This window comes from Anabrus simplex, chromosome 3 (genome assembly GCF_040414725.1).
Source record: "Anabrus simplex isolate iqAnaSimp1 chromosome 3, ASM4041472v1, whole genome shotgun sequence".
NCBI classification, from domain to species: Eukaryota; Metazoa; Arthropoda; class Insecta; order Orthoptera; family Tettigoniidae; genus Anabrus; species Anabrus simplex.
Window position 1 is genome coordinate 335782222 of NC_090267.1, and position 13248 is coordinate 335795469.

At 43.0% G+C, this 13248-nt stretch overlaps 1 long non-coding RNA gene across 1 annotated transcript in view; it reads right to left on the reverse strand.

Moving 5' to 3' along the window:
• LOC136866340 (uncharacterized) overlaps positions 1 to 13248 on the reverse strand; it is a 604033-nt gene that overhangs the window by 314929 nt on the left and 275856 nt on the right. The window lies entirely within an intron of this gene.

Sequence of the window (13248 nt, forward strand, 5' to 3'; positions counted from 1 at the left end):
GACGAGATGGGTCTGGTCGCACCACCCAGACCACCCCGCGAGAAGATGGACACCTCATCCGAATGGCATTGCAGGACAGATATGCGTCGTCCTCGGCTCTGGCGCAACAGTGGAACTGTGTAACACATCGCACACTATTGTGAGTGACAGTCCGTCGCCGCTTATTACGGTCTGGGTTACCAGCGTCATCCACTTTTTCGCCTACCTTTGACTAATGTGCATAAACATGCCATTCAGGTTCTGTTTGTTTGAAAATAATGGCTGCATTTTGGTTCGCCGCAGACAGGGGGAGAGGCATCATATTGACTGCATTCGCACAAGACATACAGCGCCAACTTAAGGCCTTATGGTATGGGGTGCTATTGGGTACAATCACAAATCACAACTGGTGAGTGTCCAGGACACTGTGACCAGTTTGACCTAGGAGAATGACATCCTGCGACCCGTAGCCATATCCTTTCTGCACGACACCCCAGACGCCATATTTCAGCAGGACAATGCGCGACCACATGTTGCTGCACGAACACCCGCCTTCTTGTTGCCGCAGAATGTCAGACTGTTGCCCTGGCCCGCACGATCACCGTACTTGTCGCCAATCGAAAATGTGTGGGATATGGTGAAACGACGGGTGCGGCGCTGTGACCCAATGCCAAACACCAAAGACGAACGGTGGAACCAGATGAATGCAGCATGGATGGCTATACCCCAGGACGCCATTCCCGCCTTATACGCGTCGATGCCATCACGCATGGAACAAGTTATCAGTGGCCATGGAGGACCCAGTGCCTACTAGGTAACAGGACACATGCTGAGCCTACATAGGTGACTGAAATACTAATCGTTTCTGCAGAACATACTAATGAACATGTCCTGTGAATATCAATTTCATATCCCTAGTCTTTCAAGGTTGTCTGTTTTTTTATGAACACGAGCGTATGTGACATGTATAACTGCATTCCGTAGATTTTCAATTAACAGAGCAACGGTCGGTAAATGCTCATAGCAAATACGATATTTTATAGCAATTTTTGTAGTTAAAATAAGACAAATCCATCTCTGTTAGACAATGAAGATCCCTGGAGGAATGGACGATAGTTTATAGGTTTCCAACACTCATCACCTCGGCACTGAGTGGAATAGAGAGGTCATTTTTATTCCTATAAATAACCCATTAAATTCCGAATTATTTTTAATGTATACTTAAATCTCGGTAAATATTTTTCACTGCAAAAACTCGAATACATATGCAATGTTTAAAATAATATACTTACTTTGGACGAAATAGGTCATCCTCACATGGGACGCTAGAAATGATCTGAATTGTTACAACATTTCTAACGTAATGCATATTATCAGGTAGACTTGGCAGTGCATTGAGGAAAGCTACTTACTACATCATTCAGTTGGATGATCACACATTGTAACAAACGAATTTCTCAAATGTAATTCAATCAAGTAAATAAACAGTCTGGTAACTCAGAAATAAAGTATTCCCCGATATAAGATTAATTTATTTTCTAAAATGTGTCCTGTACTGCTGTTACACCCTGTCTTATCCTACATCAAAACAGTGAAAACCTATACATGGCACATGAAACCACGGAGAACCTTGGTTCCCTAAGAAGACTTCACACAGCCAGAAGGCTTGCACTTATCGGACCGTCTCGAGAAGGCCTACTCCTTGGGAATGTGGAGAGTAACAGACGAGGGAATATCTGATGAACTGCAGCAGGTGCCCATTAAGCTGCAAACTGGGGGATGTGGCCGAATACTGGATTATAACATCTAGTGTTTCTATATTTGAATTTCATTTTGTTTTATTATATTTATTTTATTAAGTATTGTATGAACATATAAAGTTTTCTTCTTCTTTTCGTGTGGCCGTCTGAGGACCAAGTTAATTAGTATCAGCCTCGTTTCTTATAGCCTTTCTCCTTGTAAAATATTATTTCATTCTCACAATTTGCAACCTTCTTTTCCCTTCTGTCCATGATGATTTTGTTCTGGGCCTAGTTCTGTCCTGAAAACCTGTGAAAGCCTGTTTTTATTTAAGATCAGTCTTTTGTATATCTTTAGTTCCTGTATTCCCATTTCTTCTAGATCCCTTTGCACCTCTTGCATCCAGCGTAGTTTGGATTTCTTGTTCATAAGAAACTGTATTATTCAAATTTAATAGACCTTCATATTTACAGTGTTAAACTCCGCTGGTCCATTCTCAGGATGTGTCCGAAGAAAACGCTCCTCCTTTTCCGTATGATATCTAATATGTTTATTCCTGTCCTTTCTTTCTTTCTTTCTTTTGAGTCAAATAAGTTTATTGTGTTTATTTATTCAACATTAAAGACTTCTCCTTTATTTAATTACTTTACATAAATCATTCAAATAAGCACTAACACACAATGTTTTTCTTTCCTTTCTTCATATTTAAAATATTATTATGGTATAGTGTTGCTTTTGACAGACTTAAAGCACAAAAATCGCCTCCATCATTATGTCAGATGTATTGTGGCACGCTGGGAGGATTATATATACAGCCTAAAAAGTTGAAATAGTTCAACAGTTCCAGTTAGCTGTCTCTTACCTAGTATTCAATCTTCTTGGGTCTCTTTCATAAAGCAATCACTTCAGTCTTTGAAATGTTTCGTTCTCAACCCGCACTACCAACATTTCTGTTCAACTTGCAGCGAAGTTAAATTTAATTAAATCTGTCTGTTTTCAAGTTTCTAGATATCCATCAATTAAAATGGGTACAGTATTTGAAGAAATATACGTTTACAGTATTTAATATCCGGGAGCAGCTGTGGGAAGACAGGCGTGCGGTAGAACGAACAGCCGTGTGATTGACAAGTACAGCAGCCTGTTAATGGAAGTGTGAGCGCTAACTCAGTTACAGGCTCAATCCAGCGGCCCCATTGGCACTACGTTAGTACTCCTATATAGTCCGTACACTCATTACACAGCCATCTACAGCGACTAAAATAGAACTACAAGTAGAACAAAATCCTGTTTTTCTTTAATGCCATTTGGGGGGGGGGGGGTGCGGCGCCAGTGGAAACTCCAACTCTGAACCGTCATTTTCCCAGTTCTAGCCCTTCAGGTAAGCAACTTAGTGTTGAGATCATCCTAGGCATATGAGCTACGAATTTTAGGTAAACAAAATAAAGTATGGGAATATATTCTTTATTTATTTCTAAAATTTACTATCTTTCTCTTAATCATCGTCAACCTGACGATTAGATTAGCAGCTTGCCTTCTTCTACCAATACGAGCGCTAATGTGAGTCAATGATTTGTTTCACCTAAGCACCACAACGAGCGCTAATGTGAGTCAACACGGCCGACATGATGCGTCGCTCTAGCTAGCTCCTGCGAAGCGAGGGATCCAGTCGGCCGTGGAGTCAATGACTTGTTTCACTTAAGCACCACAACGAGCGCTAATGTGAGTCAATGACTTATTTCACTTAAGCACCACAACGAGCGCTAATGCGAGTCAATGACTTGTTTCACTTAAGCACCACAACGAGCGCTGATGTGAGTCAATGACTTGTTTCACTTAAGCACCACTACGAGCGCTGATGTGAGTCAATGACTTGTTTCAGTTAAGCACCACAACGAGCGCTAATGCGAGTCAATGACTTGTTTCACTCAAGCACCACAACGAGCGCTAATGCGAGTCAATGACTTGTTTCACTTAAGCACCACAACGAGCGCTGATGCGAGTCAATGACTCGTTTCACTTAAGCACCACTACGAGCGCTGATGTGAGTCAATGACTTGTTTCACTTACGCACCACTACGAGCGCTGATGCGAGTCAATGACTTGTTTCACTTAAGCACCACAACGAGCGCTGATGTGAGTCAATGACTTGTTTCACTTAAGCACCACAACGAGCGCTAATGCGAGTCAATGACTTGTGTCACTTAAGCACCACTACGACCGCTGATGTGAGTCAATGACTTGTTTCACTTAAGCACCACAACGAGCGCTAATGCGAGTCAATGACTTGTGTCACTTAAGCACCACTACGAGCGCTGATGTGAGTCAATGACTTGTTTCACTTAAGCACCACAACGAGCGCTAAAGCTAAGCCCTTATAACTACATTCGTTATGGACATTTTTTAAAAAAAAAGGCTTTGGGTATTGAATCAAGGAACACATTACAGAAATAATTATGTAAATAAGTTAATTTAACTACGATTTGAGTAAAAAATTAAACGAGTAAAGAAACAAGCGATTTAGGCTGATTTTCGGGAACTGCATTTAGGTCGGATGAGATTTTCAAAATTCAAGACTCACAATTTGAAACATTTCTGAGCCCCTTAGCCCTTCAACTTTCGGCACAATTGCGGAAATTGCTTGACTTTACGTTTTTCGTAGTATGGAGACCCTAGCTTGCAGGAGGACTTTAATGATCGCGTTGGTAGTGGTGGTGGTGATGATTATTGTTGTTTATTGCTTTACGTTGCACCGACACAGATAGGTCTTATGGCGGCGATGGGACAGGAAATGGCTAGGAGTGGGAAGGAAGCGGCCGTGACCTCAATTAAGGCACAGCCCCAGCATTTGCCTGCTGTAAAAATGGGAAACCATGGGAAACCACGGAAAACCATCTTCAGGGCTGTCGACAGTGGGATTCGAACCCACTATCTCCCGAATACTGGATGCAGCTATTGTTGTTTTAATACGAAGTACTACTGAGTAACCATTCTATTTTAACTCTAATCAGGGAGAGGACCGACAATGACACCTCGAAAAGGCAAAAGGAAGGGAAGGGTGACGAACACCGTGAAAATTAAAGATTCTATAGTAGTCACGACCCTAATACAGTCTTGTCCGGTATCATCAACACATGTTAAATATATACTAACAAGTAGTTAGTTAATACGGAGTTAAAAATTTAACATCTTGTTAGGTTTCTTGCGTTTCATCAAACTTCTCTTGTGAAATGTTAACTAATCGACTGTTAACTCTCCCGATTTTGTGAACTGGTGCGAATCAAGGAGGCAGTGGTACGAACATGCTGTTTTACAGCGGGCTCCGATGCGCTTTTGTTTGAGCACAGCTGTAAAATATGGCGCGTGAAGTGAAACGAAATCGTAGTTCTAATTTTTCCTCCTTCGAAAAAGAGTTGTTAATTGAATTCGTTAGTAAATATATATAAGTTATTGAGTGCAAGGGCACGGATGGCTTGACAATAAAAGAAAAGGACGAGGCGCGGGAAAAGTCCGCGAGGATTTCAATGGGGTAAACAGATACTTTTTTTAGCGGGTATCCGCTGTCACCTAACAAAATCACTTCATTAATTGTTTCACTTCAAACTGTGCTCCGATATGGGAGTTATTAAATAATGTATTGTCGTGTGCAGAACCAGACCACCTAGCAAATATATCCCTGATTTGGAGGTTAGGCTCACTAATCACCTTAACATTAACAGAGAAATAACCCTTTCGATTACGATATATTTCGGCCCAATTGCCTCCAGGTGATTGGATTCTTACATGTGTGCAATCTATTGCACGTAGAACAAACACCAGGGAAACGGCTTATGTCATAGAAGTCGCGGATAATTTGCTGACGCTCTTCTACTGAAGGGAATGTTATATACCTCCTTCTCATGGATGCTATTGCTACAGACACTCGACAAACAACTCTATTAACAGTGGCTTTAGACATTCCAGCATTGTCTCCGGCCATTATGTGAAAATAACCAGTAGCAAAAACTCGTAATATTATCAGTACCTGCAACATTGGAGAAAGAGGTAAGTTTCTCTTCGTATGATATTCTAACCTCACTTGAATTTCGTCAACAACCTTAGGATTGTTTTGTAAAAGATCTAAATAGAGCAATTCCGCTTCGAAAGCGAGATTCACAGTAGCCATTTTGGAACAGGTTGCTAAATGCTCATGTTAGCCATTTGACATTGGAAATGGCTGATGTTAACTTTAACACGCAGTTTAACATTTGTTAATGTTAACATTTGTTGATGAAACGCAAATTTTCTTAAATCGTATGTTAAAATGATTTAACACCTTGTTAAGTACTAACATGTGTTGATGAAACCGGGCCTCTGTGTCAGAAGAGAACAAGAGTTGGCCAAAGGATATTGGACAGGAAATATCAAAGTGAGGAGTCTCGCACAAATTACTTGAAGCAATTCCAGATTCATCTTGAGGCTCTGTGATCGCCAACCCACTCTCCCTACCGTCCCCACCCACAGAGGCTTTTCATGTTGAACAAAGATATACAAAACCATTATTCGCCCGATTGTATTGTACCGCTCTGAACAGTTAGAAAGGCCAACTGAGGAAAGCTCGACATCTTGGAAAGAACAGCGAAGCGATGAATCCTCCCTGGGCCTATAAAAAATGGAGAGGAGCAGAAGCAGAGGACAAGCAGAGAAATGTCTAGTGTGATGAGTGGATAACTGTTCACTAACATCTTGAGAAGCCGACTCAAATGTGACTCAGAGGTTACAAACGCTATTATTTTGAGCTCAAGTGTGCGGATTCAATTCCGGCTCAGTGCGATGGTATTTGACGGTGCTCAAATACGCCAGCCTCGTAGCGGTAATTTAAGAGAACTCCTGCGTAACGAAATTCCGGCACCTCAGCATCTCGGAAAAAAGCGTAAAAGAGGTTAGTGAGTCGTAAAACCAGTAACATTATTACTAGAAACAGAGATGGTCCAAAACAGCATGAAAAGTTACGTCATACCGACACAAGCAGGTGTTACGGCGACGATGGGATAATAAATTAATTAAGGCACAGCCTGGTGTGAAAATGGGAAACCACGGAAAATCATCTTCAGGGTTACCGACCTGTACGGCATCGCCAACTCACTGGGAGAATATTTCGTTCTCGTACAACAAAATTAAGGTATAGACCAGGGCCTCTCAGGGTGCATGCGCGTGGTGCATGCACTGTGCACGGTGCAAAAGACGACTTCGCTTGGTTGACCAGAGTGCAGACCCCCCACTCCTCGATAAGGAGCAATAGCGCTGTCTCTCTCTTTCCCCACGCCTGTCTCGCTCGCTCCCCCTGTTTCCCTCTCCCCCACTTGCGCCGTAGCGCTCCAAATCCTGGCTGAGTTGAGCCGAGTATAGCCGAGTAGAGCCGAGCATACCCGAGTAGCCCAGAGACGAAGCGTTGATCCGAGTCATACCGAGCGGCACCGAGCGGCACCGATGCACAGTGCACGGAGCTCCTGCGCCTCGCTCTGCACGCGTGAGATTTTGGGCGTTTGAGAGGCCCTGGTATAGACTACAATAATGAGCAAGAAAAGCTTCCGTTCTTTTCGGACAAGAGAAACATAGCATGATGTTCAACACATGATTAGAAAAACGTCGACAGCAATGTACAAGAATACCTCAAAACACTCCTTATACTAAATTTTATTACGCCCTCTATAAATTAAGGAATGCTGAAGTTCCCTGCATTAACAATTTTCGAAACATAAATGTTCTGTCAATATTGAAAGTAGAGAGAATGACTGCTCAGCCTCCAACCGTTCAATAGGTAGTAGGTGAGTCCCGTCTCAAAACTTAACTTAGTTTATAATCATGACCTAAACTCCATAACTAAAAAGAAAAAAGTCATAGGGCTTGTAATATTAATTACCCAGCCCCTTGGTGTAGAGGTAAGTGCTTGGCCGTTACCCGGAGGCCCATGGTTCAATTCCTGGTCATTCCGGCGATTTCGATATTGGATGAGGACTGGACGGAGTTCATTTAGCCTCGATAGATGAGGTGAGGTGCTGTTTGAAAGAGAGGCAATGAACCCGGTCAAGAACGCCAAGCAAAACGATTGAAAATGGAAGAGTTTGTTTCAAGGGGAGTGCGTCTATACTTTCTGAACCTTACATAGGCCGGTGAGAGGTGAAAAACCGCGGGTTTTTCAAAATCGAAGTAACGTGTGTGACGATAGCGTTGAATATCTCATTTTAAGGAGGAAGGACCGATGCATGTAGCAACCAGAGTCCGACCTCGGTACCACGTCACTGCATGACGCAATCTTGCCGTCATGAGGTACAAAAATCACCGTGCCGCGCCGCTAGCAATTATTGTAACTGTGGAATCCAGAGTGTTAGAACGTCATGCAAGGTGATATTTATTAATTACTCGCAGTGTTTTCTACAGTCATACGACAGAAACAAATCAAACAGTGAACGTTTGACTAAACTGTGGAGCGGACAAGTGTGAAATATGTATTCAGTAAAGTGTCACATGACATGCGGACAATAAACGGTTTCGGAATTTTCGAGAACGCATTTTCGAAGATAGAGTAGCTTGTCAGAATTCTAGAAAGTAAAAAATCACTAATGTCGAACATCGGTAGGCTTATTCGGGAACGTCTCAAAGTTAAGGCGATCGAACGTTGTGAGGCGAGTTCCACGTTACAGGAGCCCCAGCCGAGAGCATTTACAGTCCCAGAGGTGGAAAATTATATGGAGTGCAAGGTCTTGAAGATGTGTAAATGTATTCAGAATTAATAAATAAAACGTCAACAACATCATTTCAAACCGATACTGACTATACACTGGAAACCTCCGTGGCTTAGGCGACAGTTCCCTGGGTTCCGTGGTTCAAATCCCGATCACTCCATGCGAGATTTGTGCTGGACAAAGCGGAGGCGAGACAGGTGTTCCTCCGGGTACTCTGGTTTCCCTATCATATTTCATTCCAGCAACGCTCTCCATTATCGTTACATTACACCTGTCAGTCATTCGTCACTGAGGAGTGCAACAGGCTTCGGCAACCGCCACCGTTCCTATCCTCGCTGCTAGATGAGGGCTTCATACCATTCCATTCCATTCCATTCCTGACCCCGTTGAAAATCGAAACAGGCTCTGGAGTTTTCACTAAGTACTGTATTTGTCCTATTCATACGCCAGACCTCCTTCCTTCCACTTCAGTACCTAATTTTATTCACATTTCATTTCATCTTCATTAGCTTCTCTACTGAGATTAGCGTCAGGAAGGAAACCGCCCGTAAAATGTACCATGTCATTTCATTTCACCTCATTCCCAACCCCGTACCAGAAAATGAGACTAAGGGGCAGGCAGACAGGCTGACTAGATACCTCATTTCGACAATACCCATCACGCGGTTCGTATCCCACGTCAAAACTTCCGGTAGTGACCCCGAACACTTGTTTTATACCTTGACTAAGGTCATAGTATCCACACAAATCAGCAAACCTGAGTAAGTTAGTGTAACGTTAAACGACTACGTATGTTGAGTATTCAGCCCAAAGGCAGATTGGATCCTCAACAGTTCCGCCATCAGCTGTCATACATGGCCTAGGCGTCACTCAGGTGGCATATCAGGGGCATGAGGAGTGAGGTCGTTTCCCGTTGCTTTCCTCGCCGAGCCAAAAGTTGCTATTACATATCAGTCTGCCAAGCCAACTGAAATGAGTAGCATTTTCATACTATTCATAACAGGGACTGGCTGCATAAAAAAAGGCATTAAAATCACATCTCATATCTCGATCACTTTCATGCTGTCAAAGTCGAAGTTGAGGGTGGGGAAGATCAATAAAAGTAACAAATTTGTTCTAGCCCATACCAGAAGACACAGTGCACTGTAAACACTAGGTCCTGCCAGCAAAGGCTAGTTGAACGACTAGGAGAAGAAGATTCTCTAAGGAGGACATTCTGTCCATTACTTCCGTCCGAAACTGCGGTTCCTGCAGTTCTTGCCACGGGTCCTTTAGTCTGATAATGTATTGTCTTTTTTAAATTCAAGGCCACAACTATGTTGAAGATATCAGCAAAATGTTGTCCATCTCCGTAGCGTAAATGTTCGCGCTATTAGCAGCTGTCCTCGGAGGCCCGGGTTCGATTCCCGGTACTGCTAGAGATTTAAGAATGGCAGGAGGGCTGGTACGTGGTTAAAATGGTACAGGCAACTCACCTCCGTTCGGGGTGTGCCTGATAAGAACTGCACCACCTCGGGATGAGGACACGAGTTTGTCCGGCTCTTTGGTTGAATGGTCAGCACAATGCTCTTCGGTACAGAGGGATTCGGGTTCGATTCCCAACCGGGTCGGTGGATTCAACCTTACATGGTTAATTCCCTTGGCTCGGGGACTGGGTGTTTGTACTGTCCCCAACATCTCTGCAACTCACACACCCCACTACAATAACACGCATTCCCGTATACACGGCAGATGCCACCCACCCTCATTGGAGGGTCTGCCTAGAGAAGCTGGAAATAGCCACACGAAGTAGTAGTTATTATTATTAGCACGATGTTTCGAACTCATGTATCTCTCCCCCGCGACTGACCGACCCTGCACTTTGCAGACAGCTCGTATAAGAAACCGATAATAGTGAGTCCTAATGAAGGGCGCAGCGTGCCGCATTGCGACACCCAGGAAGAGGCGCAGCGTCATTGCTTCTGTTTTAACAGCAAAAACATTCAGGACACAATACACAGGAGAGACTTGGTATTAGGACGGGGTGGATGACACTTATAACTCGCTCGGCTTTGAAGGAAAAAAACATCTGACTTTCATGCGTGACTCGTCATTTCCCTTTAGCGATTCTACGTCACCTCAGTGCACGCCATGAGATTCTCTGTACGAAGGAAACCAGAAGTATGCTATTTGAATCGGAGCCTATCCAGAATGCTGTAAATTAGACCTCGGAGTTTTAGGCGCTAGAAATGTTGTTTTAGGTGCCCAAATTAGACTCTCAAATATGAAAAAAATAGGTCTTAAAATATATTTTAGGCAGCTTCAATTTTTTTCTTCTTCTTCTTTATCTGCTTACCCTCCAGGACTCAGCAAGGGATCCCACCTCTACCGCCTCAAGGGAAGTGTCCTGGAGCTTAAGACTCTGGGTCGGGGAATACAACAGTACCTCGCCCAGGCGGCCTCACCTACTATGCTGAACAGGGGCCTTGGCGGGGGATGGGAATATTGGAAGGGATAGACAAGGAAGTGGGAAGGAAGCGCCCGTGGCCTTAAATTAGGTACCATCCCGGCATTTGCCTGGAGAAGTGGGAAACCACGGAAAAACACTTCCAGGATGGCTGAGGTGGAATCGAACCCACCTCTACTCATTTGACCTCCCGAGACTGAGTGGACCCCGTACCAGCCCTCGCATCATTTTTCAAATTTCGTGGCAAAGCCGGGAATCGAACTCGGGCCTCCGGGGGTGGCAGCTAATCACACTAACCACTACATCACAGGGGCGGACAGCTTCAATTTTACGTATTCTAATAAGCATTTATCAATTAAAATACACATTTTTGCTAAGTTCATGATAATTCATTAAGAGGAAATATTGCGAAAAGATATCACTCAACTCTATGCTGAAAAAGTCGTAGAATATAATTTTACCATCCGATGTGAAATGGGGAAATGCGTGTAACCACTGTTTAATTAAAGACGAGCTGGAAACCGAAACTTTCAGCATAATTCACATTCTAAACAAACTGAGACACTGAAATGTTCTCAGAGAATGAAATGAGTTTGTTTCCAGCAACTCAATGGATACTCTTCCCCACTTCGTGACACACGGACTACGGGTGTGTTTTGTTAGGACTTTTGGGGAGTGCGACTAACAGCTTCTCACTTTTAAGATTTTGTTTGAAAAGCATTTCAAGAATATACTTTTCAAGATACTGAAAATGAGTCGGCAAATATCTCAATTTCTCGCAATAATTTAAAAGCAATTTTAATCGATTTCGGGCTAAAAAATAAGAATTATAGTAATATAGGCAAATACAAATTGTGACATCAATTTAGGCACTTTAGGACCACAGTTTGTAACCGTATAAATACAGAAAACGAAATTCAACTTCATTGTAAGTTATTTCGCCAGGAACAAAATAGGTTTTAGCCTAAAATCCGAGGTCTACCGATAATCCTCGCGATTTATCAGAGTAGTAGTAGTAGTAGGTGGTGATTGTTGTTGTTTTAAGAGGAACTACAACTAGGTAATCACCGTCTCTGAAATCATTAATTGGAAAAGAAATTTAAAATAAAACCACACGGAGGAATTTGAAAATAAATTTAAAGATAAAATAAAAACCCCTTCAAAAGGGAAGGGAAGATCCCTAAGTGACAGAACACTTGAAATTTGCATACGCTTGATTAATCCACTATCTGAATCGTGAGATCAGCAGTAGTCAGGTCATCGGCTAATAAGAGTTCGACCGAGCTCGACAGCTGCAGTCGCTTAAGTGCCGCCAGTATCCAGTATTCGGGAGATGGTAGATTCGAACCCCACTGTCGGCAGCCCTGCAAATGGTTTTCCGTGGTTTCCCATTTTCACACCAGGCAAATGCTGGGGCTATACCTTAATTAAAGCCACGGCCGCTTTCTACCCACTCCTAGCCCTTCCCTGTCCCATAGTCGCCGTAAGACCTATCTGTGTCGGTGCGACGTAAAGCAAGTAGCAAAAAAAAAAAAAAAAAAATGAGTTCGAGTGTCTCCTGCATGTCAAGGTTCCGTCTTAGGCCAGAGAGATCGGCGCATTCTGTGAGGTTGTGGATGATGGTGAAGTCGGCACCACAAGAACACACAATGGAGTCTCCCTTTTAAGAGGTAAGAGTGCGTAGATCTTCCATGCCCCGCCAAACGTTAGTTGTCTTCTTATTTTCTCTCAAATTATGTGTATAATAATAATAATAATAATAATAATAATAATAATAATAATAATAATAATAATAATAATAATAATAATAATAATAATAATAATAATGTCAACAGCTGTGAGCTTGCATCTGGGAGATAGTGGGTTCGAACCACACTCTCGGCAGCGCTGAAGACGGTTTTCCGTGGTTTCCCATTTTCACACCAGGCAAATGCTGGGGCTACTACGGGATAGGAAAGGGCTAAGAGTGGGAAGGGATCGGAAATGTTATATATGGGAAAGAAGGAAAACCGTCCTTAGGGATGCCGACAGTGGGTTTGGAAACCTTTATTTCCCAAATGCAAGCTGATAGCTGCGTGATCCAACCCGGGCAGCCACTTGCTTTGCGGAACATCATTTGCCATAATACCTGTGTAAATTATGTGCGTGGTACAGCCTGAATCATTAGCAGGATCTGAAGTAGTTAGCGTAGGACTAGGACTGAGAAAGATACCATGTAATAAAAAATATTTTCGCAGAAAGAACAAATCTCTGCAGAATAATCATGCTCTGAGCTCTGAGTAGCTCCTGGGAGTCACCGTGGGGCAAATTTGGAAGACTACTTATCTCAGAGAGCGACTTTTGTCGCAAAAGAAACCGCGC